At 37.3% G+C, this 27,184-nt stretch overlaps 1 protein-coding gene across 3 annotated transcripts in view; it reads right to left on the bottom strand.

Annotated features, from left to right (window-relative positions):
• cdh24b (cadherin 24, type 2b) overlaps positions 1–27,184 on the bottom strand; it is a 239,742-nt gene that overhangs the window by 137,350 nt on the left and 75,208 nt on the right. The gene's annotated exons all lie outside the window — the stretch shown is intronic.

Genomic DNA, 27,184 nt, shown 5'->3' with positions numbered 1-27,184 from the left:
TAAATATAATATAATATAATATAATATAATATTAGATATTTTTTTATAAACAGTTTCTAATAGCTCACAAATACCATAAAAGAAATACAGCTAGATCATAAAACATCTTAATATCATAATCACCCATACAGAGTTTCTGTCAGTCTAAAAAATGTCTGTCTGTAGTACAGTTTTATAGGTTTATATGGACTTAAGAATTTAATTGATAATGAAGTTCAAATTAAAGCCACAGGAGCTGAAATCAGGAGCAAAAAAAATCCATACCTTGATAATACAACCCTTTCTTTTGCAACTTTCTCCTCTAAATCCTGTTAAGAAGACTTAATGTAAATAGGTGCTTCTATGAAACTGGGTTCATTTTGGTACCTGGCACTTTTCCAGCTTTTTAGACCTAATAATAAAAGGTAAATTTAGACAAATTTCCCCCCAGGATGTATCTAATGGTGACCACAGATAAATGCAAAAAAAAATTATAATCTTGCTCTGCGCCATCCCAAAATTAACTAATTTTTAATCAAATATTAGGGCCAAAAATAGGACCAAAATTGGGACATGAAAAACTACCTAGGTGTCAGTGTGTTTGACCTGAAAAACATGTCTTGAAATGGTCTTATATACCACTATAAATAAGGACACTGTGTTAAATTTGATGATCTTAGTGGTTTTTCTAATCCAGACATGCAGGTTTGTCATGAATCTCAGTCTCATTCCAGGTTTTGTGTGTAACCCATCGTGTCCACTTGTGTTACATGCAGAACCTGCCCAGTTAAACACATATAAATTGCAAATGATTTTGCAACAGCAGTCATTTTTGTGAAACACACTGCCTTGCATGATTAGTTCAATTCCCAATGTGTACCTGTGAGAGAATAAAGAGATATTAAAAAAATAGTAGGAAGTAATTTTCATGTCCTTTTGACCATGTTACATGCAGATTTTTGTATTAAATATAACGTAAAATAATCTAAAAATGTGTTTCATTTGAAATACAGTTTCCCTTTTATCTCAGTAATCATTTATTTTTAAAATAGACCCAAAGTGCTTCCAAACTTGCTTCATGACATTCGTCTACATCTGGTTTGAATTTTCAGCCCCCGTGTCTTGAGTTAAGCAGCAGAATCCCACCCAGGGAGTGTCTGATCTGATCAATGATTGGTAATTATAGCTGTCAATCACTGATATAATCCTCCCACCCAACAAAATCTGTGTGTTTCAGAGTAGATATTCCACAGTAAACAGAGGGAAGTAGTAGATACAGAAGTTCTGCGTCCTCACAGATTGCTTAGATTACAGTCTTTTTTTTTTTTTTTTTTTTTTTTTTTTTTAAATCAGTGGTGCTATCCAGCACTGCAGTTTTAATAAGTTACTCTTAGGTTGCATTAACTTCTTCACACTGAGACTAAACTAGAAACACAAAACCTGCAGGGAACCAACAACCACTAGACTAGTCAGAATTTATCAGAGCATATCCAGTTAGTGTCCTGAAAAGTGGTGCATGGGCATCTGTAATAAATGGCTTCTTCTAAAAGTAATACAGTAAAATGTTCTTTTTTTTTTTTTCGCATGATCTGACCCAAGAGAAGCACATTTAGTGCTTTTTTGTGCCACCAGCAAATATCTGCAGCACTGTAGATTGTTTTATATTCACATCAGCATGAATAAAGTCCAGGCTAGGTTTTACCCACTCAACACCAACAACTATGCTTTTATTTGTATTTGTAAGTGTCTTAAAAAGTCTTACATTAAACCTGCAGATGCCCTTCTATAATAGATGGTGAGTGATTGAAAAATAAATAAAAAAAATAGAAAAATAGAAGTTGTTGAACTGACTTGAATTCAGTGTTTTTTAATTATAAAAGTACACTCACTTTCAGAAAAAAAAAAAAAAAAAACATTTGGATTTTAGACTGCTACCAACTGAGCATGTATTTTTCAGTTTTTGTTGCAGGGTTCCAACATATCCATCAATTTATAAACACAGAGCTGGTGCCCAAGAAGTCTGAAAAAAATATGTCCTTTATTACCCCACCCCCTGAAGGGGAGGCAAGGGGTACTGTTTTTGGTTTGGTTTGTTTGTTTGTTAACACTTTAGCAGTAAAACTATTGGTTGAATTCATACCAAATTTGCTTTACAGATTGCCAGTGACCCAGAATAGATGTGATTACATTTTGGGAAAGGTAGGTCAAAGTTGAAATTTTTTATGAATTTTTAAATTCTTTTTTTTTTCCCCATTTACTTATAATGGCCGAAATTTGTCTATGCTGACATCAGCACACGCATAAACATGATGACATCAGCTGGATCGATACCAAAATAAGCTACAATACCTGCGAGGGGTGGGGTTTGTTGTGCCTGGCACCATTTGTTTTTGAAATCCTTCTATTTGCAAAAAATCAAGTGAAACAAGTGGTGCCAGGCACAACAAACCCCACCCCTCGCGCATATTTTGCCCATTATAAGTACATGGGAAGATTTTCACATATCACATGATGTATGTGTGCAATCAATATGTAAATATGTAAATATCTTTGAACTTTATACTTAAATTTTTATAGTTTTAAGAATGTTTATTTTTACCTGCCTTTTCTTTTGCACTGGTGTGTTGCATATTGCTGCTAGAAACTGTTAAAGTCTTATCTTATCTTTAAAAAAATTTAAAAAAATTAAAAATTGGAACTTTGACCTACCTTTCCCAAAATGTAATGAGATCTATTCTGGGTCACTGGCAATCTATAAACCCAATTTGATATGAATTCAACCAATAGTTTTGCTGCTTAAATTAACAAACAAACAAACCAGACCAAAAAAAATGCCCCTTGCCTCACCTTCGAGGGGGCAGGGCAATAAGGGAAGACACTTTGTACTAAGCAACAAAAACACAGGCGTGACATATATACAAATCAACATGAGTAAATCCAAGTGTTGTGTCTCATCCCATCAACACAGATACGTGTGACAAACACATTAGGTCCCCAGTGAGGTAGAAAAAGAAGAGAACCAGCCTCTGAGGAACACTCATGACTTCAGAAGAACAGACCTTTGTACTCTGACAAGTTTTATATTCTGTCTGAACTTTCAATCAAACCCATTCTCTCAGCGAACGTGTAGAGTGTCTGTGGGTGCTGAGAGGGGTGGCGGGTAGGGATTCCCTTTTGTTCTGCGTTCACAGTTAAATGTCAGACAATATTGAAAACAGTCTCCTCTCGCTTTCCGTCTGCTCGTGTTGAAGCGAGACACGCTTTAAATACATCAAGAGCTGCAGCTGTTAATTGTTTAGCATTGATCCAGAATTGATTAGGCATTGAAGTTTGGTTAGTGTCGATTGCCTCTGTAATCCAGTTGTGGTTTGGACATGTTGCTCTGTTCTCATTTTGATCTAATTCCGACTCATCTCTGGAGGGCACAGTGTGTGGCCTCTCCTTCAGACACATACACACATCAACACACACACACACACACACACACAATGCAAAATGCCTTTGTCACACTCATACACTTCCTCCTACTCACACACTTCTGAAGAGAACATTCATTATTCATCATTATTAGACTTTTCCTTTAGCACCATAAGCTGTTCAATGCATCTCACCACTCTTCCCCTCCTCCGCGATATATTATTCAGGACAAAACTGTGCTTTTACCCTCAGAGTATGCAAATCCCTCTTTTGATTATCATAATCAGCTGATGCATAAGAGAGAGCCTGCATCTGTGTGGTGGCTTGTTCGGGTGATTGTTTGTGTTTTATTGCTTCACTGCTCCACTCTGGTTTGGTACACACTTCACCATCATATTTTTAGCCGAGGGAGACAGGCTTGGAAAAGGCCACTGGAGGCTTAACTCACTGCTGTACATTTAAAGGGCAAATCGCCCACATATATGCCACTGTGTGCCACTGCCAAGAGGAATGCCTTTTACCATTAGGACCCAAATGTGTGTATGCATACATGTGTGTGCAACAAGGAAATTTCAAGCTGAAAATGCTATCCTTTTCATTCTTTTGTTAGCAATACAAAGGTTTCTTGAAAGGGGTTGCTTATGATTTTTTTTTTCTGGCACAAACCTGTGTATACAATTATACACACAAAGTTAGCTTATTTTACCATCTATAAGCACATATAGCACTGCTAAATCTAGTATTATGTTCAGATTGTCACATCATTTAACCCATAAAGACCCAGAGCTACTTTTGTGGCACTTCCCAAATAATTTTTTCTCCATATGTAACCTTTCTTAAGCAATTTATCACCATTTATTATAATATTATCCTCTGTATTTTGCATTTTTTTCAATGAAAATCATGTATTTTCCTATATGTAATTTACTGATTATGTAGATGTTCATAAAAAGTTCAGTTTAAAGTTGAGGGTTATATCAAAAACAGAGAGAAGTGTGACTTTTTCAGCACATATATCAATGACTGAATGTAAATACAAGCACATCCATCCACAGTTGTTTCTCAAACTCCATGGGTTTTACTGGTGAATCACTGTTGTAGAAGATGACAGTGTTTCCATGTTCACTACAGAGGCTCTGAACATCCAAATGGGTCATATCTGATGACCATTAAAAGACGATAAACTGCATTTTACACCAGTTATTTATATGTATTAATAGGTTTAGTGGCTCAGAAGTTATTAAACATTTTAGATCAGTAGATGAATTTGGTTGCAAATAGCTGTTTCCGTCTTTATGGGTTGAATAACAATTACAATTTCTTTATGATACGTGTAGAATAATGCAAATGATGACAGTTGTGCATACAAGTTTATAGGTGTTTTCAGTGTATTTATATATTAATCAATGCATTTAACATATACTTTGTAACCACCAACAAAAATTATTTGCTCACACTAATGGAACATTCTATTATATCCCTGAATACTAAAACTGACTTCTAATGTGATTTACAGTATAATAATGCATAAAAAACAGATGCTTCATTAATGTTGTTTGTTACTTGCCCACATACATATATAAGTACATGTGTTTGCACTTGCGTTATTCTTAGTTGTTATGTAGTTATTCATTATTATGCAGCTATGTATGTGTTTTCTATGTGTTAATTTCCCTCGGGATAAAATAAGTATCCATCTACTTTGCACCACGGTCAACAGTGCTTTAATACATGGACTTACACCCTCTGACCATCCGAATGACCAGAGGCCTAACAAGACATAAGATTATTATATTACTTATTTATTTGCTTTGTCTAATGAGGCCTCTGGTCGGTTTGAGGCCCAATGGCATCAGGCTTGTTATCATCATGCAGAATGCTTCTTCGCACCACTACCAAAGGGAACGTACTACAGCGCTAATCATGCTCATAACCTCAGTTGTGATGCAAAATGTGCTCTTTCACAAACCACTGGAAACACAATCAAAACAGGACAATAACAATGTACAATGTAATATCTGAGATGACTTTGAACACAATTAGCAATATCACACAATTAAAGTGTAAACACACTGTCTGAAAGCATGCTGGGAAGCTCTGCCCACCCACCCATTCCCTAACATACTGCAATATAAATTATGTATCTACACGCTTTTCACCACCACTGTGAACATTATTGAATCAGGGAAATCACAGAGGTTTTTCAAGCCCTAAGGAACAGCTGATATTTATGAAAGAAGACAATGTTTGTGATATGATGGATGCCATATATATATATATATTTTATTTTATTTTTATTTTTTTCTCTTTTTTTTTTCTTTTTTTTGGGGTGGGGGGTATTGTAGTTAGCTTGTGTTGTAGTTATAAAAACAACTTTCAATCATTTAAGTGTATATTTTTTCCCACAGCAAATGCTGTTGTGGCTGCTGTTTCTACTTGCCCCTCCTGCTGATTTTAAATTATTTTTGAGTGCACTAACAAATGAATTTTCTGAACAACTGCCGTATGTTCGGCTGGTGTGCGTTCATCCCATTGCTGAGCCTGAATATGTTGGTGCTCTCCAAGGTGCTGATCCTGCTGCCAAGAGCATCTGGGGAGCAGATCAGCACCTTGGAAAGCTCCACAGCATAGTCCAGATAGTAGCGCTGCTCTCAGAATACACCGAAGATACATGAATAAACCCCTTCAATTATCAAGTCTCTTTACCAGTCCAAAGATTGATTTGTTTAAACAGTGTGTATTTAATTTGATCCAACTATCTGAGCTGGAGGATGGGCCATCTTTGACCAGGTGCAATGACTACATACTGAGTTCCATTTACACTTCATCTCTCACGAATAAATCATTATCATTTCAGAATATTTAAGAATAATTTATTTCAATATTATGGGCAACAGTGTATAAAACTAAAGGAAGGAACAAGGTATCAAAATGCAGCAAACTGTGCAGATTTCACATCAAATCACTTCATTTTTAAAGTTAAAATTAGTCTTTTGGTACATTTATTTGTGTATTTGGACCCTAAAAGTTCATAAACTTTGAATTTGAACCCTCCAGGTGCTGCAAAGCTATTTTTATATTCATTCTGGTACATTTATTTGTGTAAAATCAAGTGGATACCTACAACTCATTTCAATTCCTGCTTAATTTATTACGTTTTACAACTAGTTACGCCACGACATTTGCACATATAAGTTGAAGACTTCTGACAAACATTTCTCTAAGTACGACATAATTGTTTATCAGCAGCAGTGGTTGTAGTAAAAACTGAAAATATGTCCAAACTTTGAGCCGATTACCTAAAATGTTCATTTGTTGGTTGTATTAACGAACACAAGCGGCAGAACGGGACAGAAAGCACAGTCAGCAACCTGGAGGGGATGGGACCTGTAGTGGCTCGTTTGGATTTAATGGACCAGCGCTCAAAACCACCTTTCTGGTGTCATTAGTCAGGAATAGGGTTGAAGATGGACCTGCGGAGTTGAATTAATGAAGGATTCAGACCCAAGCAGAGAATTTACAGTTTATGTAGACTGCAGGGAAATATTTTAAAATGCATAATTCCATTAAAAAAAAGCTAAATATCACTCCTTTTATGTAAATATGTCAAAATACACAAAATGTGGTTGACCTGCAGCCATTTTGACTACAACTACAATGTGTTATATTATCTTTGCTGCCTTACTGCTGATTTTTTGCTTGCCTGATTATATATTCCATTAAAACTGTTATAAACACTCTTCCTAAGGTGACCTCTTCAGGGTTCTTGAATTACCATTTCAACAATTCTCAATCAATCTACACTGATATTTATGTAAGACAGAGAAAAGAAGAGAGACTCAGCAATTTGTTGTCCTTGTTTTTAAAATCAGATAAATAAGTAAATAAATATTGAAATAATTGCAGTTGTGCTTGTAGTTCTTCCCCTGAGGATGAATTAAGAAATTAACCTGTGTCAGCAAGCTTAAGGTTTCATTCCTCTCCTTCCTGTTGTCCGCTCTTCTGTTATTCTACTCCCATCCTCCTCCTCCTCCTCCTTCATCCCTATTGTCTCCTCCCATTGGGTGTCACCTATCATCCATGCACTCTGTTCTCCTCTGGCCTCGGGCTCATCTCACCCTGATGCTCCTTTCTTTTTCTGACCTGACCTCGCCATGCCGTACCTCTCCCCTCGCTGCCATGGATGGCCCTCATTAATCTCAGCAGCTGCTGTATACGCACTTTCCACAAAGAAAAACATTACAAAACAATACTAGAAAATAGTTTTTATTACATTAAGTTGTTTAAAAGTCAACTACCGACAAAAATCAGTCTAAAATCATTCACACGCTTAGAAATTAGATTGAAAAAGTCTATTTCCATGTTTCTGGCAGTATCTTTGTCACCAATATCAAACATGTTGTCTTGCCCAAAGCCAGTCCACCTGTTGGTCCAGAGTGAATTTGCATGTCAGACGATGTTAGCATAATAACATGCTTGGATGAGATCTGGCATTTTGCCTTTGGCACTGAATGCTGGAAACTTTCAATCAGGCCTAGAGGAGGCCAGAGACAACTACCACCTGTGTGAATTGGAATGGAATGAGGTTTTTCTTGTCTTTCTTCTTGCTTAATTCTATTCTCAGAGTATTTCCTAACTTAAAATAATAAAGTTGTTGCAAATATTTTGGCATAACAACCACCTAACATTTTACTCCTGCTTTTTAAGTTGCCACAAGGGCTTAGTTTGTGCCAGATCCTGTTGGAACCAGACCTGAGACCTCCCACAGTGGGACTAGAACCTCCTCCTTTATTTCTACTTTACATATATTTTTATTTATAGTTTATTTTCCACTGAGTATTTCATGTATTTAACTCTGATTTCGAAAAAGAAGCTGAAGCCAGAAGCATGTGGAGCTTTGGACAGAGTTGTTACTGTTGTTAAAGTATGACTGCTTTTCACAAATATTTAGCTTTTCAATTTGGCCTCTGATTTTTGTTTTAAAGGGTCATATTTTGCTAAACCCACTTTTACCAGTTTTTGGTTCATTTATTTTTGCAAAATTGAGTGGATTTCTACAACCCATTTCAATTCCTGCTTAATTTGTTATATTTTATAACTAGTTACGTCACAATATTTGCACATGTAAGGTCAAGACTTCCGATGAACATTTCTCTGAGTGCGACATAATTGTTTGTCAGCAGCAGCGGTTGTAGTAAAAACTGAAAATATGTCCAAACTTCAACTTCGTCATTACTCAAGGGTTGAAGATTGACCTGTGGAGTTGAATTAATGAAGAATTCAGACCCAAGCAGAGCATTTACAGTTTATGTAGACCACAGGGAAATGTTTTAAAATGCATAATTCCATTTTAAAAAAGCAAAATTTCATTCCTTTAATTATTAACTGTGATTATTTGCCTTACAAGTGCATAAGTCGTTTTATTTTACCTTATATTTCACTTTGGTGATAGTTTTAGTTTTAGTTTCATGATTTAACTCTATAATAACCTTGTTGTGCACCTCATATGAATAATTGTAACTATGATTGAACCACAGCAGCGGGGAAGAAACTGGTAACGAGCCAAAGAGACAATCACATCGGTTCAATTTATTCAAACAGCTCATTCAGTCTGACCCTAAGCAGGCCAAAGTTGTTTCAGTAAACCAACAGGATGGTAATAATAACAAGAGCACAGCAGGTGGCTTTTTGTTAAATGTAAATAAACAATGCTCTATTTGTGATTAATAGCGAGCCCCTCAGTATAGTTCAATGTGCTCCAGGCACTGCGGATTGTTTGATGCATTCTGTGATTTTTTTTTTCTCTCCCTTGCCCTTTGGAACTTCACCCTACCTGTCTCTGTAAGTATTAATTCACACAGAACGTCTTAATAAATCTATTCCTATATGAATATCCACTTCATTTAGTGATATGAAAAACCATGTTTGACTGTTGAACTGCTGAGTGTTATCAGTTTATGCTTCTATTAGTGAAATTGGCACACACTGGTAAGACTTATCAAATACGAAAATATTTATTTTACCTCATTGTTGCAGAGACTGTCTGTCTGAATTAGAAGAGAACACAAAGATAAAGCAACAGTCCAAAAGTCTCATTTTGGTCTGACATCAGGTTAACTTACAGAATTTATATTCATCAAGGGCAGTTAATATGAGATTTTGTCCATTTTTTTAAGGAGAAAGAAAGAAGCAATTACTGTTGGGCGATAACTACTGCAATATAGTTCTGTTTACACCATCAGCCTAAAACCCTTACAAAATGTTTGTTTTACTTAAAGGAGTGATATTCTGCTTTTTTAAATGCAATTATACACTTTAAATCATTTTCCCGTGGTCTAAATAAACTGTAAATGTTATGCTTGGGTCTGAATTCTTCATTAATTCAACTCCACAGGTCCATCTTCAACAATATTTCTGAGTAATGACTCCAGAAAGGTGGTTTTGAGCACTGGCCCTTTAAATGCAAATGAGCCACTTCACACCCCGCCCCCTCCAGGTTGTTGACTGTGCTGCTCTGTCCCATTCAACCAACAACTGAACATTTTAGGTAATGGACTCGAAGTTTGGACATATTTTCAGTTTTTCCTTCAACTGCTGCTGCTGACAAACAATTATGTCGTACTCAGAGAAATGTTCGTCAGAAGTCTTGCCCTTATATGTGCAAATTTCATGACATAACAATAACAAATTAAGCAGGAATTAAAACAGGTTGTAGAAATCCACTCGATTTTTGCCAAAATGAATATAAAGATAACTTTGCAGCACCTGGAGGGTTCAAATTCTAATTTTTTGAACTATTAGCATCCCCAAATACGCAAATAAATGTACCAAAGACTAATAAAAGTGGGTTTAGCAAAATATGACCCCCTGTATTCATCCTCAATTTTATACTGATTATATACAGGGTGGGGAAGCAAAATTTACAATATTTTGAGGCAGGGATTGAAAGACAGTGTATGACCAATTAGTTTATTGAAAGTCATGAGAATTTATTTGCCACAAGAAAACTTACATAATAGAAAATGTTTTTATTCTATGTGTCCTCCTTCTTTCTCAATAACTGCCTTCACATGATTCCTGAAACTTGCGCAAGTGTTCCTCAAATATTCGGGTGACAACTTCTCCCATTCTTCTTTAATAGTATCTTCCAGACTTTCTCGTAATAGTTTTGCTCATAGTCATTCTCTTCTTTCCATTATAAACAGTCTTTATGGACACTCCAACTATTTTTGAAATCTCCTTTGGTGTGACGAGCGCATTCAGCAAATCACACACTCTTTGACGTTTGCTTTCCTGATTACTCATATGGGCAAAAGTTTCTGAAAAGGTATGGATAATAGTGTTAGGTATGATTATGACATCAATATATGTTTGGTTTCAAAACAACTGACGTAGTGCCTGCTGAGAAAAAACAACTAAATGTTCATTGTAAATTTTGCTTCCCCACCCTGTATTTTTATCATTACTCAGTCTAGGTTACACATCTGTGTTCTGTGCAGATTAGTTAAGTTCAGTTTCACATTGTCTTATGTAATATCACTGTGAGAGTCTTATGTCCATATCCACTAGTACAAATATTTTACAAAACAGATATCCTCCCGAGACCAAGGAAAGTAAATGTTTTGGCTTTTTTACATTAAATAATTTTCTTGGTTGGAAAAAGCATGATGCAACAGTTTTCCAGATACAATTTTTATTTTTATATGGAATGTCCTAAGAGGTGGACAGGATTTTTTTTTTCTAAGTAAAGCTGTGAAACTCTTGTCCCCTACAGAGGACAAAAATGCATTGCTGGGTCTCAGAACAATATTTTTCTCAACATGTAGGCCTCTCATCCACATGCAAATGGCATATTAAGAATGTAAGAATATAAAAATGCTTTCTAGAGTGAAGATTTTTAAAAGCTCTGGGATTTGTGTATTGATGGATAATGTATTGTGAAAAATGAGATTAGAAAACAATGAGATTACAACGGTGTTATGTGCTGAACATTCACGTGACATATCAAAAATAGTCAGTGCATGAACTACAGTAGATCGAGGTCAGCACTGACACCTTTGGGAGACAGACGCATTTACGGTTGCTGAGGTGTCATCTTTAACACTTAGACAAGTCAAATCAACACCTGAGATAACTGAAGTTAATAACACAACTGATCAACACTACTGAACTTCCAATTAAACCAGAGGTTCCCAACCTTTTTTGGCTCATGACCCCATTTTAACATCACAAATTTCTTTTTCTTTTTGCTAAAATTAATTTGTTACCTCCGCCAAGGAGGTTATGTTTTTGCCAGGGTTTGTTTGTTTGTCTGTCTGTTTGTTTGTTGGTTTGTTTGTTTGTTTGTCTGTCCGTTAGTGTGCAACATAACTCAAAAAGTTATGGACAGATTTGGATGAAATTTTCAGGGTTTGTTGGAAATGGGATAAGGAAGAAATGATTAAATTTTGGTGGTGATCGGGGGTGGGGGGGCCCACGGGGGGGGCCACTGATCAGCCTTGGCGGAGGTCTGCGCTCTCCGAGTGCTTCTAGTTTTTGATCATGTAATAGTTTGCTACACAATGTTGCAAATAAATGTTAATTTTAGATGACATTTAGGCTATATAATGTATACAATGCATCTTTTTGGTGTGTGCTTCTCAGTTTCACTTGGAGATGTCTTTGCGGGGCCAGACGGGCAAAGAAATCTTTCCATTTTCTGTTCGGTCCGGTTTTCTGACTGTGACTGTGTTGAAGCATAGTAACGCACATGGTCACATGATTGGGTCAATCAACATATGCCCTCTCAGATATTATGTCCTGCATTTTATTTGAACTTGATTTTTATGAGGAAAAGTATGTGGTGTTTTAATTGTAATGAAATATATATTGAATCATTAAAACATTTTTTTTAGTACTTTTTTTTTTTTTTTTATCAATCACAAGAAATTTCAGGCAACCCCATTTGAATTCCAGGTGACCCCACGTGGGGTTGAAAAACATTGGATTAAAGCCTCCACATCTGCTGTGTTTAATGTTATCCACATTGTCCACAGTTGAAGATCACTAGAAGCAACAATTTGTTCAAGCGGTTATACCAGTTTGTACTGTACTGTAGAAAATCATTTTGTAGAATGAAGGAGAAAAAAATGAAGAAGGAAAATCTCTATATTAGTGTAGACACGGCATCGATCAGTGAATGGATTTTTTTGTTCCAAAAGGTTTCAACAAAACTGTACAGAAATGTTTCACGTTTTATGTAATTTACCAGAGTGAAGCCCTGTTATAAATAAAACGTAAATGGTCTGATAGATTACGTTTCCAACTTTTCTGCCTTAGGTGCCGGAGTGTAGTCCAAGAAAAGTAAAGCTCAAACAAAATACTTAATTTTAACGCAGGATAAAGAAGATGCATGATGATGTCGCATTGAAACGTTAATATACTCAGATATCTTTAGCGACAGTGATGCTAGCTGACCAGGTCCTATGATTAGCTGCAATGACATCCTGACTGACTGGCCAGAGGGTGTGTTGTGTCACCTTCCAGCCCTTCCCTGTCCCCCTCCACCCCCACCCCCACCCCCTCTATGTGACTTGTCCTCTCCTTTAGCCTCCACTCTGCCCATGCCCTCTGCTCCCTGACTCACGGCTCCTTCGGGTGCCACAGGGGAAGAAGTAGAGCGCATGGTCCAGGCCAATGCATAAATATTAGCTCAAGGTCACAGTCGCAGCGCTCACACTGGGCTATGCATAATCATGAATTCAACTCCTGCGCCGCCTCCTTACTTCACATACCCACTACTGCTGCTCCCCACACTTTAGTCTTCAACCTTTTGACACAGCTAACCTCAAAGGGTTTAACTGTAGCGATAAACCCACCACCGGCCTCCAATTTGTGGTGTTTTTTATGTTATTGCGTTACCTTAGGCTGTAAAGGTTGCACATATGCTAACCCACATTTGCAGGGTTATCTTCAAATGCATTCTTATATTACGACAAAAATGCTGAAAATGTATTCTAAGAGGTTCATATTCTCTCAGAGATAAAATACTGCCATTCTCACATCCGGGAGAACAATGCTTTAAATTCAGATGCTCGCTTTGCTGATTTGTTCGACATTATCCCGAGATGAAACACAGGCTATAAAGAGAGAGGGGAGATTGGAAGTAAGAGAGAGAAAGGCAGCTTGTGTTTCCTTTGAATTCCATCTTTAATAGACTCCACAGTCTCTCTACTTTTCTTCTTCTCCTTCCCCTCGTAGCCTTGCTCCCTTACTCATCCCATCTATTATATTCTCTATGTGATCCTTCTCCTACTCATCTGAATGTGGCCTCCACAGGGGCTTCCAATAAAATGGTATTTAACTGCTTTCTCCATTCTCCCACTCTCTCCGCTGTTCTTTACGATCCTTTTCTTTATTTTCCTCAGTGTAAACCCCTGTCTATCCCCGTGCTCATGCCCTGGATTCCCGTCTGCCTCTTTTCATAACACTCTCTTTCTCTTTTCCAGTCTCCCTCTCTCGATCTTGCTTCGGGCCTTGACGGGCAGTGAGGTCAGCTTCAGAAACGTGTGTGATCTCTCACTTCTTCCCTTCTTCTCTTTTCCTTAACTGCCTCACACGTTCCTCCCCTCCACCAGTTGTAAGCCATTAACCTTTCCTCACTTTCCTCCTTTTTTTTCCTCCCTCTCACCCCAACACTGTGTTCGCACATGCCATTAACGCTGCCCTTATTGTACCGTACATCCTTTTTTTCCTTTAAACCTCTGTTCTCTTTTCTGTTTTTACCCCATTTACTCTCACGTCCTCCTTCCTCCCTTCCTTACTTCCTTCATCCTGCATGGTAATCTCACCCTCTTCTGTCTCGTTATCTCCCTCCGTCCTCCCTCCCTCCATCGCTGTAGTCACTCTCTAATTGCTGTCTCACCCCTGCTGTGCTCGGACCTGGAGGCTAAATGATTTCTACAGGGAGAGTAAGAATGGAAGCCGAGAACACAGAGCTACTCGCTAGTAAACATTTCTTTTTTATACATCATTATTGATGAATTCTTTGTCAGGAGCTGTGTATATATGCCCTCCTATTGGCATCATCACACACACTTCTTTTCCATTTGTATAACTCCAAGCCTTTCTTTCCCTCTCACATTCCTTCAGTTATCTGCTTCATAAAGGAGCCTTTCATCTAAGCAGTGTTATTTATGACTCTGAAAGAAGACTTACAAGCACTCTCACTGCTAACACAAGAGGAGTTTTGCATTTTTGGCAAATATGTATTTACAGTCTGGGAAGTGTGTGTGTTTTCCTGTGTGTGGGTGTATTTACATTTATCACAGCAAGAAAAATTAATGTCCAGTGATTTACTTTTGTAAAAGTGGCAAACATAAAATTACACTGTAGTTTTTTTCCCCCCATCACTGGGTAAAAAAAAACACATTCTTACTTTTCAGCATATTGTAATTCAAGTGGTGTGAGAAATGAGAATTGCACCCATTTTAACTGTACAAAATCTAGCCATTGATGCAGACTTTGTCTAATGGGTGTTTTCAAGCATGTAGGGGGTTAAATACATGATTTGCAGCTGTACTTATTGACCACTGTTACGATTTCCTCAGACTCATCAGTTCTACTCTGTGACTCTGGTGTGAAAGGTTAAAGGTTAATGGTTAACTCACTTTATTGTCCCCATAGGGAAATTCAGTCTCTGCATTTTACCTCAGTGTAATATACACACATTACCTAGCATCAGCAATTAGTGTTAGCTAATATCACACATTAGGAGGCCATTGAAGGTACTCGGGGACCAACTCCAGATCTTCATCAGAGGCACCAGAATTAACCAACATGTACCTGTTTTTATTGGTGGGGAAAGAAGACAAAACCTGCATGGCACAGAGAGAACAGTTACACTTAAAAAAATTTCTGGTTTAAATCAAACCAGCGGTCCATAAACAACATCACTTACGATAGCATGAAAACAAAAACGAAACTAAACATGCTTTCAACGTTCACATCCTGACTTCTAAAGCTTGTCTTACACCAAATTTTCACAACTTCTATATCCACTGGACCCCCTCCACTGCTCTATGGGCCCCCCCACAAATACTGGGTCCCATGAATTTGTCATGTTCACCCCCCCCCCCTTATCGGCACCCCAGTTGATATGTATAGCAATTTTGTGTTTTTGTGCATAGCCAGAATTTAGTCGGATATGCGTAGGATACTTTTGGGATCTGACATAGGAATTTAGGATAGGTTGAAGGATAGGGTAAGGGGACGGGAGATTATAAATTAAACTTCATCCCGCTCCTTTTTGAATGTTGGACTTTCTTGTAAATAATCCTTTTGTTTTTTGGTTTTAATGCAAATTCGAAATAAATAAACAAACAAAAAAAAAAACAAACAGCTTGTGATAGAGTCAACTTCAAAGTTGTTCACTGTGAGGAAAATGATTCAGGTGCGTAATAACAGAAAGACTAACGAATTTGTGAAACTTACACTACCAGGCAAAAGTTTGGACTCACCTGGTTTTTCTTTATTTTTATGACTATTTACATTGTAGATTCTCACTGAAGACATCAAAACTATGAATGAACACATATGGAATTATGTAGTTAAAAAAGATGTGACAAAACTCAAAACATGTTTTATATTTTAGATTCTTCAAAATAGCCACATTTTGCTTTTATTACTGCTTTGCGCATTCTTGGCATTCTCTCAATGAGTTTCATGAGGTAGTCAGCTGAAATGTTTTCCAAAAGTCTGGAAGGAGTTCCAAATGATGCTGAGCACTTGTTGGCCATCTGTGGTCCATCTCATGTCATTTAAATGAGAAGGTGAGTCCAAACTTTTGCCTGGTAGTGTAGGCTACCACTCGGGTTTTACAGATTTGATGAAAAACAGATGACAAACATCATACACTGCTTTAAGTATTTTTTAACCTAAACTCATTGGGTTCCATTCTAGTTCTGAATGTCTGCTTATTTGTAATCTCCTTCTCAGGCTGCATCCAGACTACTGCATTCTCACTTTAAAATGCTATTTTGCGATGAACCCTTAAAGCTGCAAGAGCCAAAATTAGGGGGAAAATAACGCCAGAATCTGAAAATATATACCATCCTTCTGCAATTCTCTCCTTTACGTTCATATCAAATGACTAAATGTGAAGATAGATGACCTGACATCATTTCACACTGTTATAGAAAAGCAAGAATAGCAAAGCCACTTCTCTAAGGTTCCACATCGAGACATGGACCAGAGCAGTGGAGTCATCTAACATTACAACGGTCAGTCATGTATTCAACCTCTTACCTATCTGAAAACGCCTGATTGGCCAAAACTGGGGCATCACAGGATAGATTCTGTAAAGCCCAAAAACAAGGGCAAGGAGTACTATTTATTATTCATTAGTACTTTATTTTACCAGGTAAAATCAATTGAGAACAGCTTCTCATTTACAATGATGACCTAGCAAGAGGCCCCAACAGACAAAAAACAAAGATAAAACAAAACAAAAGAAAAACAGATAAAAGGAAACAGTACAGTACAGAGTAATTGTAGAAGTCTCATGTCCTCTCAGACCACTTAAATTACTATATTCTGAAAAGCTGTCATGGATTTTCTTTCTAAAGATGCTAAAAAACATTACATTTAAGCAAAGTTTAAGACTTCACACTGAATGTGGACATTGTTGCTTCCTGTAAATATAATTAATATTAAAGGTAGAAAGGGTAGAAGGGCAGAAACACCTGTAATGCATTATCCAAGCTATTGTAACAGCTTGAAGATGAATCAGTCAGAAGTTGCTAATAAACCCCTCTCAGTAGCAAATGTGGATGTCTGCGTCATTGTTTCCACTAGTCGTTTTTAGTCAAGTCCACATTAAAGCACAGTCCTATTGTTTCCAAACTAAAACAGGGTCAGCAATGTTTATAAAAGTCATCACTTCAAGGATTATGAAACACCAAAGTAATGTGGATGATAGTTGTAAGAGTAGCAAAAGTTGTGAGGTTTACAGCAAAGACATAATACTATTGACATAATCATAGAATATATGAAATGAAGCTGAATAGTTCTGAGGCCTAAATCACTGACTGAATAAAAAAACACAACAGCATTGACGAGATTTGGCCTTGAGAGGTGAGCGAACTTGGGAAGGATTCTAAAGAAATGATATCACCTTGGGCTTTGACTTTCTATACTTTACATTTCACCAACTGAAATGACTCACAGGTACAAGACTTGAAAAATAAGCAGTTATTAATTAAAATGATGGTTTGTTGAACGCCTGACTGGATTATTATATCTTAAATAATGGCGCCTCTCAATGGAAGAGAAATATGAACAAATTTCTTTCAAATTGATAATTTCTTCTTGTTTTTGACCCTTTGATTTCTGTGCTTCATAATAGTTTTCTCTTATATTTGAGGAAGGTAAAGAAATGTATAAATATCCCATCAAATCTGTATTATACTATATTGATTGTGGGCTTAAGAAATACTGGTCCATTGATCCTAACTGAGACAAGAATAAGCCTTAGATGATATCATACACATGTGTTATAGGCTTCAGGACCTGATCCATGTTGACTTTCATTGCTGTCATCCACAGTCGAGGGAAAAATTATTAGACCACCCCTTGTTTTCTTTAATTTCTTGTTCATTTTAATGCTTGGTACAACTAAAGGTACATTTGTTTGGACAAATATAATGATAACAACAAAAATAGCTCAAAACATTTTCATTTCAGAGCTGATATTAATCCATTTTCCATGGTTTTCTTGATAATAACCATATTCACTTCAGTTCTTACATCAGCATCTATGGCATTGTACTGCCAAAAACAGTGCTTTTAGGCATTCCATGTTTTCTTTTCTGTCTGTTTTAGTCACATGATACACACAGGAGTTAGTACTTGATTGCATAACCATTGCTTTTGATGGTCTAATAATTTTTTCCGCAGCTGTATGTGTCATACTATGGACCGTCCAAATATGAGTAATGCTACTGACTGGGCTGTTTGCTACCAGTCAGTGTCTGTTATATTTATACAACCCCAAAGCTCACATACTGTAATATTTACTTAGAAATAATATGCAATTCCAATACTATTGGTTTTGGACACATTAAATAAACTTGTATACTCTTTTAGACTACTAACCACAATGTTAGTATGTAATTTCAGATGCTGCCTTAATCCTTAGAGCTGCAAATAGAAGGTGTGTATCTTCATATTCTAGCATTCCTTATTTTCAGCTCCTGCATCTTTAAGCAAGTAACATAACCAAGTCCACAACTGGCCTGAACTGCAAAAATCAAAATCTTACCAAGTGTATTTTTTTCATTTCTTGTCAAAATATCTCATCACACTTCAAATAAGACGTAATCACCTAAAGAGTAACTTTTCAGTGAACTATAAGAACATATTTTTAGACAACAGATCTGGAAAATGTTATTTCAAGAAATCTTACCAAGATAATTTTCACTTGTTCCACTGGCAGATTTTTTTTGCTTGAATTTAACAAGACAATCTTGAATGGTCTAATAATTTTTTTCTGTATTTGGACATCTGCCAGTTCCAGTTCTCCATTTATATCTTGTATTCTTATCTCTACTTGAGACCTCCACCTCAGCTTCTTTGCCACCAATTGTAACCACAGCATGCCCAGCTTGGTCAGTGCATCTGTTCTGCTTCCATTTTCATTTCTAACCATTTAATTAGTGTTACTTTGTGTCCTTGTGCTGCACCATCATGTTTTGCCATTGCTGGGTTTTTGATTTTCCTGTAATGCCTCTGGCGGTGGCGGGCTATGTATTTTGTAAGTGGGCCTTCAGTGAAGACTTACTCGATTTAATCCATGACGTCACAATTATAGAGAAACCATCAATACAACAGAAAAATGCAAAATAAAGTGTGGCATTACAGAGAAAGAGAGACACTTGGGATATTGAGATTGAATACCATTATTACTAAAGCAAGAAACCTAGTTAACCCATAAAGACCCCAACAGCCACAGATGACCATAACCATCTACTGATCTAAAATGTTTAATAATTTCTGATCCATTAATCCTATCAATACATGTAAATAATTGGTGTAAAATACAGTTTGTCATCTTTTCATGGTCATCAGATATGACCCATTTGGACATTCAGAGGCTCTGTAGTTACCGTGAAAACACCATCATCTTCCACAACATTGATTCACCAGTTGGATCAATGACAGTGGATGGAGACACGTTGTTTATGTTCAGTTAATGATAGATTTAACTGAAAAAGTCCCTTTTTCTGCTGTTTTCTCTGTTTTTGATATAATAACCCTCAACTTCAGTCTGAGCTTTTATGAACATCTACATGATCAGAAAAGTAAATATCAGATTTTTCACTTCAAACCACAAAACACAAAGGATAATATCATAATAAATGGTGATAAATCTCTTAAGAAAGGTTAAATATACAGAAAAATTCATTCGGGAACTGACACAGAAGTAGCATTGGGTCTTTATTGACTAAGACGACTCCAAACCTGTACACTACAACCATAACTGTACCATGTACATCATCTGGAGCAGTTCAGATTCAATATTTATCTCATAACATGACAAAAACATAACCTACACACCAGATATAGTCATAATTTACATACAAAATCTAATCTCTTTTCTTTGCACAAGAAAACTTCAATGACTCCGTCATAGAGGTGATCTGTGTGTTTCAGTTCCATTAATAAGTCCTTTTTTTATGGTCACGGAGGCCAAGGCTGAGAGTCTCCTCTGTCCAGTCTTATTCCTGACATACAGTTTTATTCTCTTGAGGGCAGAGAACGTCCACTCGACCAGCTAACTAGCCTTGGGGTTGGCCGACCTCTCCTCATGATGTCCAGCTTTTGTGGAAAAGTCTACCGTAAAAATTGATTTTTAAGTATGTCCAAGATCAAATCATTTTCCCCTCCTCCATCAGCCACTGTGGGCATAAAAACTTCTACCTCAAATGTATTAATAGTTCAATTCAGTTCAATTAAATAAGATTTATTGGCATGAATCAAAAGAATATTGCTAAAATTATATCAAATAATAGTGTTGCTCTTACCATCCAATCAGAAGAAAGATAAATGCTGATGACATTGGAGGCTAGCTAGCTGACCCCCTAAGGTGAAATTGAAATGTAATTGGTTGAAGAAACAGTCATGGGCAAGCACCACTGATTTTGAAGGCCCTAGGCCATGGGTCTGCAACCTTTGCATTCTAAAGAGCCATTTTAGGACAAAAAAAGAAAAACAAAGCTGTCTGGAGCCAGAAGATATCCTTATATGTTTTACCTCAAAGTGGGGACTGTTTAAGAAGCTGTTTAGGATTACTTTGTACAGAATAAGTTGAGAATAAATCTAAGTTTTGGTGCATTTACAGAAATACAAAGAAATTACAGAACTACACTAGACAAAATGGCGACATTTGTTATTATTGTGGATTGGTATGTGAAGGCTTTCTTTGCAATGAAGAATACAGATGAATATTTTCAGTATCATAAAATAAAGAGGTAAGATAAGATAAGATAAGATAAGATAAGATAAGATAAGATAAGATAAGATAAGATAAGATAAGATAAGATAAGCCTTAATTAGTCCCACAAGGAGAAATTCCAGGTTTACAGCAGCAAAGCACACAAGACCCCAAAGAAGTGCAAAATCAAAAATAAAGACAAATCAAAAAAGCTATATATACTATTTACAGTTGTGCACATGCTGATCATGCCTCAAATTGGATAGGGATACGGTTTATTGCACAGTAAAGTAAAGTAAAGTAGTCTACTTTTACCAATACGACTGCTACTTCTATTTTTTACTGTTATTTTTTTCTTTTTTTTTTTTTTTGGAGTGTTGTCTACATGTTTGCATCTGCATTACATCAGACTGAATTTATGGTTGTGACCGGAATAGCAAAATGTGTAAAAAAGTAAGCATCATTAATTTCCCTATCTTTTTGACAAAGTCACATGGAGCCACTTAAAAAGAGCCCTAGAGCCACAGGTTGGCCACCCCATCCCCTGGGCAGATTAGATTAACCCTGGTAACACATAGAGACTGAAATCTGATTGGACAAAATATCTTACATCCACATACACGTATTGGAAGCTGTACAGCCAAGAGCAACACTAAGAAATGAAAAGAATAGTCTATTGGAACTAAATTGATATGATTTCATGGAACAAATATTACAGTTTAGGTTGTAAATGTAGGTCAGTGTTTCTGATTATGTTTAGGTCACCAGAGAAGCCCTTGCTGGTCCTGACAGCCCACTGCTGAATGCCAATGCTCTGAAAAGTCACATTTCTTTGGTTTGCTTATTTACCGCTATGTTGATTTCACCACCGCTGACAGCCTTTTTCTGGTGGCATCTCCTTTGTCTTGGATAAGTGCCAAACTATTTGCATGTAGCACAACACCTGTCTTTATGTGGTGTTTAGTGGGCATTAGATTTATGCTAGTAACAAACAATCAGCCACGTGGCTCCAATTTATGATCAAGTAGGACTCATTACTCAACACACCTGAGACACTGAACATGTGAATGGTTAACAACATTTGATGCTAGGGTTGCAACATTTATTACATAATCACCTTATCCAAATAATTTGAGCTGCTGCAATTATTTTTGCATAATTGCGATAATCATCTGCATTCAGCTGTGTAAAAAGAGCTGGATGAAACTGACAGAAATGTCATATTTCATCACTATTTCCACACTGTTTTGAGATTTGACTGCTGCTCTTTTAATGGTGCCTCTGTGCCCCCCTTCATCTCAAGGAGTTTACCTTTTATTGGTACCTGTCATTATCAGTAATTTATTTCAGAAATAAACTTTTTATGTATATGCAATGTTTGTTTACAAAGCCTAGGGGACAAACAGAGAGGCAATAAGCTAACAATTGTTTCGCCTTCATTATGTGCCATTTGTGTATGAATAAAGTGTTGGGCTCATACTACACTAGTGGCATAAAATGAACAGAAAACACCAATTAAATTGTTCATAATTACTCGTGTGACAATCCATCTACTAAAATGTCATTATTGTGACAACCTTAGTCGATGCATGTCGAAGTGATTTCTTTATTTTCTGCAAACTTAACCCCTAAGGACCCACTGTGACATTTGTGTCAGTTCCCAAATAAATTTTTCTCTATATTTAAGCGTCCTTAAGGGATTTATCACCATTTATTGTAATATTATCTTTTTTTTCAGTGAAAATTAGGTATTTTCCTACATTTATTTTACTATTCATGCAGATGTTCATAAAAGTTCAGAGTAAAGTTGAGGATTATTATATCAAAAAAAACAAGAAAACTGAAGAAAAAGAGATTTTTTTTTTAAGCAAAATCTATCATTAACTGAACATAAACCCAGTGTTTCCATCCACTGTCATTGATCCAACTCCATGTTTTTTACTGGTGAATCAATGTTGTAGAAGATGACGGTGTTTCTATGGTAACTACGGAGCCTCTGAACATCCAAATGGGTCATATCTGATGATCATGAAAAGATGACAAACTGTATTTTACACCAATTATTTACATGAATTAGTGGATGAATAGGGATTAAACAGTTTATATCAGTAGGTGATTTTCGGTAGATGGTGGATGTTTGGGTCTTTAAGGGTTGAATTATAAGAGCGTGTTATTGTATGAGGCCTATTATCTGTGATGAGGTGGTGAAAACTGCACAATTTTATATACTGTTTAACCCATGAGGACCCAGTGTGACTTTTGTTGCAGTTCCCAAATAAATATTTCCCTCTACTTAACCTTTCTTACATGATTTATCACCATTTATTATAATATTATCCTCTGAATTTTGTATTTTTTCCAGTGAAAATCATCTATTTTCTTATGTTTAATTGACTGATCATGAAAATATTCATAAAAGCTCAGAGTAAAGTCAAACGTTATTATATCACAACAGAAAAAACTGGGAAAAACGGTGACTTTTTCAGTAAAATATAGCATTTACTGAACAGAAACCAAGTGTGTCCATCCACTGTCATTAATCCAACTCCATGGGTTTTACTGGTGAATCAATGTTGTAGAAGATGATGGTGTTTCCATGGTAACTACGGAGCCTCGGAACATCCAAATGGGTCACATCTGATGACCATGAAAAGATGACAAACTGCATTTTTCACCAATTACTTACATGTATTGATAGGATTAGTGGATCAACAGTTTCAGTAAATGTTTTTGGTCGACAGTGGATGTTTGGGTCTTTAAGTGTTAAATTATAAGAGCATGGTATTAGCAGTTATGGGTTAATCTGTAACCAGTGATATTTTTATGGTATATTACTGTATATGTTGTTCTGTTGTTCATTTTTCCTTGACTGTCAATTACAGCAACAATACAAACTAAATATGTCGTTTTACTTCACTGCATTTCAGGAATTGACTGTTTTACACCATTAAATATTTGTCAGCTGGAGCTACTCTGTGCCTTACAGGTTTCACATAAAAACAAATGATCAACATGTACAGTGCGTGCCCATACCAGCTCTTTACTTCCTCTGATGTGTTCGTTCTCATTGCATCACATTGCCAATTTCCTGCAAGCGATTTCACAATATCGTTCCTATACACATTCCACCCACAGGTGCCACACTGAGGCACAGGAGTTATCAATAAAGCACCAGTCAATGGCACTGTTATTTATCTATCTTCCCGTGCCCTCAGGCTGGAGGGATCCTTTAACTGCATTTTGAAGAGTAATTTTCAGCAGTAAATGTTAATGAATGATTCTACATTATAAAAAAAGTTAAGTATACCCCACTCAGGGGATTGTTCTGTATTGTTTAGTGTCAGAAGATGAAAGTGTTTAATTATAGTTTCATACTGATGATGGGTTTTATATTCACACTGTGATGCAACACAAATGTCATGTGTGGCAAAGACAATCATGTTAATTGTGTAATATAGACATATTTCGCTAACTATGAATTATGTATGCTCATGCTGATGATAATGTTATGCTAATGATGATGATAGCCTAGGTCCCTTTCCTGTTGCACACTTGAATTACATATGCATATTTGCAGTCTAGCTAGGTAGCTCATACACTTCAGTTGTTACTAAGGTGAAAATGTGACATATGAAACACTGGAAATTCCTCACAGAGAGGAAGAAGTTATTATATATGTCACGTTTTTCTCCACATGAGATGTTAGGGAGTTTGTATTTCAAGAAGAGAGTGAGGGAGGGAAGAAAAGCTAATCAGAAAGAGGTGTTTTTTTCTTAATCCTAGCTCTGCTGAGGCGCCTTTTCTCCTCAAGAAAAATCTGTGTTTCTTTCACACTGCCTCTGCAATCACTTGAAACCCCATTACAGACCATGTGACAGCATCAATTAAATTCACAATTATCATGGGGCAGAGACACTCCAGCGTGAGAAAATATAGTAACACAGCATCTTTGCGAGTTTTGGTGCGTGTGTGTGTGTGTGTGTGTGTGTGTCCGTGTGTGAGAGAGTGTGTATGTGCGATTGCATGTGTTTGTGTATGAGAGAGAGAGGGCTGATGGAGAGCAGAAAACTGAGTCAGACAATTCACTACTCAGAGAGCATCTTGCCCTTTCTGGCAACGCCTGTGATCCTGAACAACTCTCCGAAAACAAGACGAAACAGTAAACAAAATCTCTGACGTGTAACAGATATTTTTAGGGCCACAGTAAACAATGAATGGGTGGCTGGTGAGACTGTTTCTTTTAGAATCATACCAATAAAGGAGTGTTTTTAACAGCTTGATATCAGAGAACGTGCTTAAAAATATCCATGGAAAATTAAATTAGACTGGGTGCAGTGTCCACAAAGTTGGCCCTGAATTCATCAGTTTAGCAGCAGATCCTTTGTCTCCCATTGGCATCACAGATTAGAGTCTTGGCTCTTGTTACCAGCTTTGGTAGAGATTTATACAGAGCAAACAGACTGAGATCATACAGAAAACCAGCATGAATCAGTTTTAGGGGGAGGATTTTTAAAAAGAACACGCAGTAAAATGCAAAGTCACACCTTCAGGTTTGCATTTGCACGGTTGAGCGTGCGTCTGTGTTCACACATAATATAGCCGGCTGAAGATGAAACACGTGTTCAGAGTCACAGGCAAGTGTGTTTTGCAGCTGATTGAGCGTGTTTTTGGACAGTGTTGGACCTGGCAGGTGGAGCTGTTCTGGCCTGTACAGTCAATTTCTTCACACACTCCATCACAGCTCCCTCTCACTCCATTAAAGCACAATCAGGTCTCTGCTAGAAAAGAAAAAGAAAAAACAAACAAAAAAAAAAAAACAAGCCAGCGTGTCCGCATTGATCTCTTTACCTATAGCTGAGGCCTACAGTGAAGCAGAGCAGGGGATTAAAAATTCATAAGCGTATTAAGATCCATAAGAGCATTATTCATGTGTGTGCCGTAACTGTCTAATACAGTGGGGTACTAATCATACGCATCTCAAGCTTAGCACACACACACATAAACACACTCACAATAGCGCTCTGGGTGTACTCCAAGTGTCAGCACTATCATATGGGCATGTGTGTGTGGCCTGGCGTTGTTCCCTCCTTGAGTGCCATACAATGTGCTGGCATAAATACCTGCTTGACACAGCAGATTGGCACTAATGGCTTTACACGCAGTGCCATCTGTAAGCTGGACCGTTAGCTCTTGCATCTTCTCCATGGCCACTAACGGTGCTTTATAATATTCAGCTCAGATCATCATTAGTCATAGTGCACAGACAAAAACAACAAAATTAAATGTTGGCTAATCATCAGCACACTCAGGGAGGTCTGCATGGTTTTGTCCATCTGTGTGCACCTGGATATTAAATCTAAAAAAACGCAAAGCAGTTTAGGCATTTTTTTGGTCTATTAGTGTGAGACACCTCCTGCTGACATGAAGATCTTAACCATCCACCCCACCTGAAGCACTCACACACACCAACCTCTAACTCTGTGGCTTCCAACAGCCTGTAGCCATCACACGGGGATCATTACTATTCATTTGCTCAGCAAACTGGCCACACAGGCTTATAAATTAGCTCATCTACCGCAGCTGGGTACCAAGACAGTTGGCGCATGCTGAGGACCGAGAGCACAGCCATTACAGTGTACAGCTCCGAGACACCTTCTGTCCAGTCAACGTGACCTCCTCCACGCTCATCTGCTCATTGTTTTAAAAGAGGAAGGAGTTCATTGGCACTGGGGGTGAAACATGTCCAGCAAATGATCCTAATAAATTGCACATCAGCGCAATAGGACGACAGCCCTCTGAGTGTGGTGGTAAGGGAAAATGTAGTGATAAATCCTGTCAAACAGAGTGTAAATCAGTGTGAATGAAACAGCATTAGCAGGACCCCCTGACCATGAGGGAGGAGAGCTGACAGGTTTGACCTACAGGGAAATGAGAGAGCACTTGGACTGCTCTTGCTTTCTGCCTTGAGGTGAGGATCAATGTTGGAAGGAAAACGTAAAGCTATTAATTCTCCGGGTTATGTCAATTCCCATTGGCTGCTACAGATTGGCGGTGATCATGACTAGCCCCTTGGGTAGATGGGATGTGGGGCTTTTGTTGCACCTCAGCACGTCATTGATTCATTGAAGATTTTACGACTACCTGGGAGGCACCACATGGCACTGGAGCAATGTAAATCAATCTGATTTTAGGTCTATAACAATGCGCAAAAAAGTGTGACTGTGGGGTTAAATTATGCTAACTACTTTTTGCATAAGATATAGACCTGAGAGGCGGACCTGAGGTTAAATAAGCCATGTAAGAGACTTGTAACTCTGT

Source organism: Sphaeramia orbicularis, chromosome 17 (assembly GCF_902148855.1).
Source record: "Sphaeramia orbicularis chromosome 17, fSphaOr1.1, whole genome shotgun sequence".
Classification (NCBI taxonomy): Eukaryota; Metazoa; Chordata; class Actinopteri; order Kurtiformes; family Apogonidae; genus Sphaeramia; species Sphaeramia orbicularis.
Note: the sequence above shows the minus strand (reverse complement) of the source record. Positions and strands in the feature narration are given on the sequence as shown.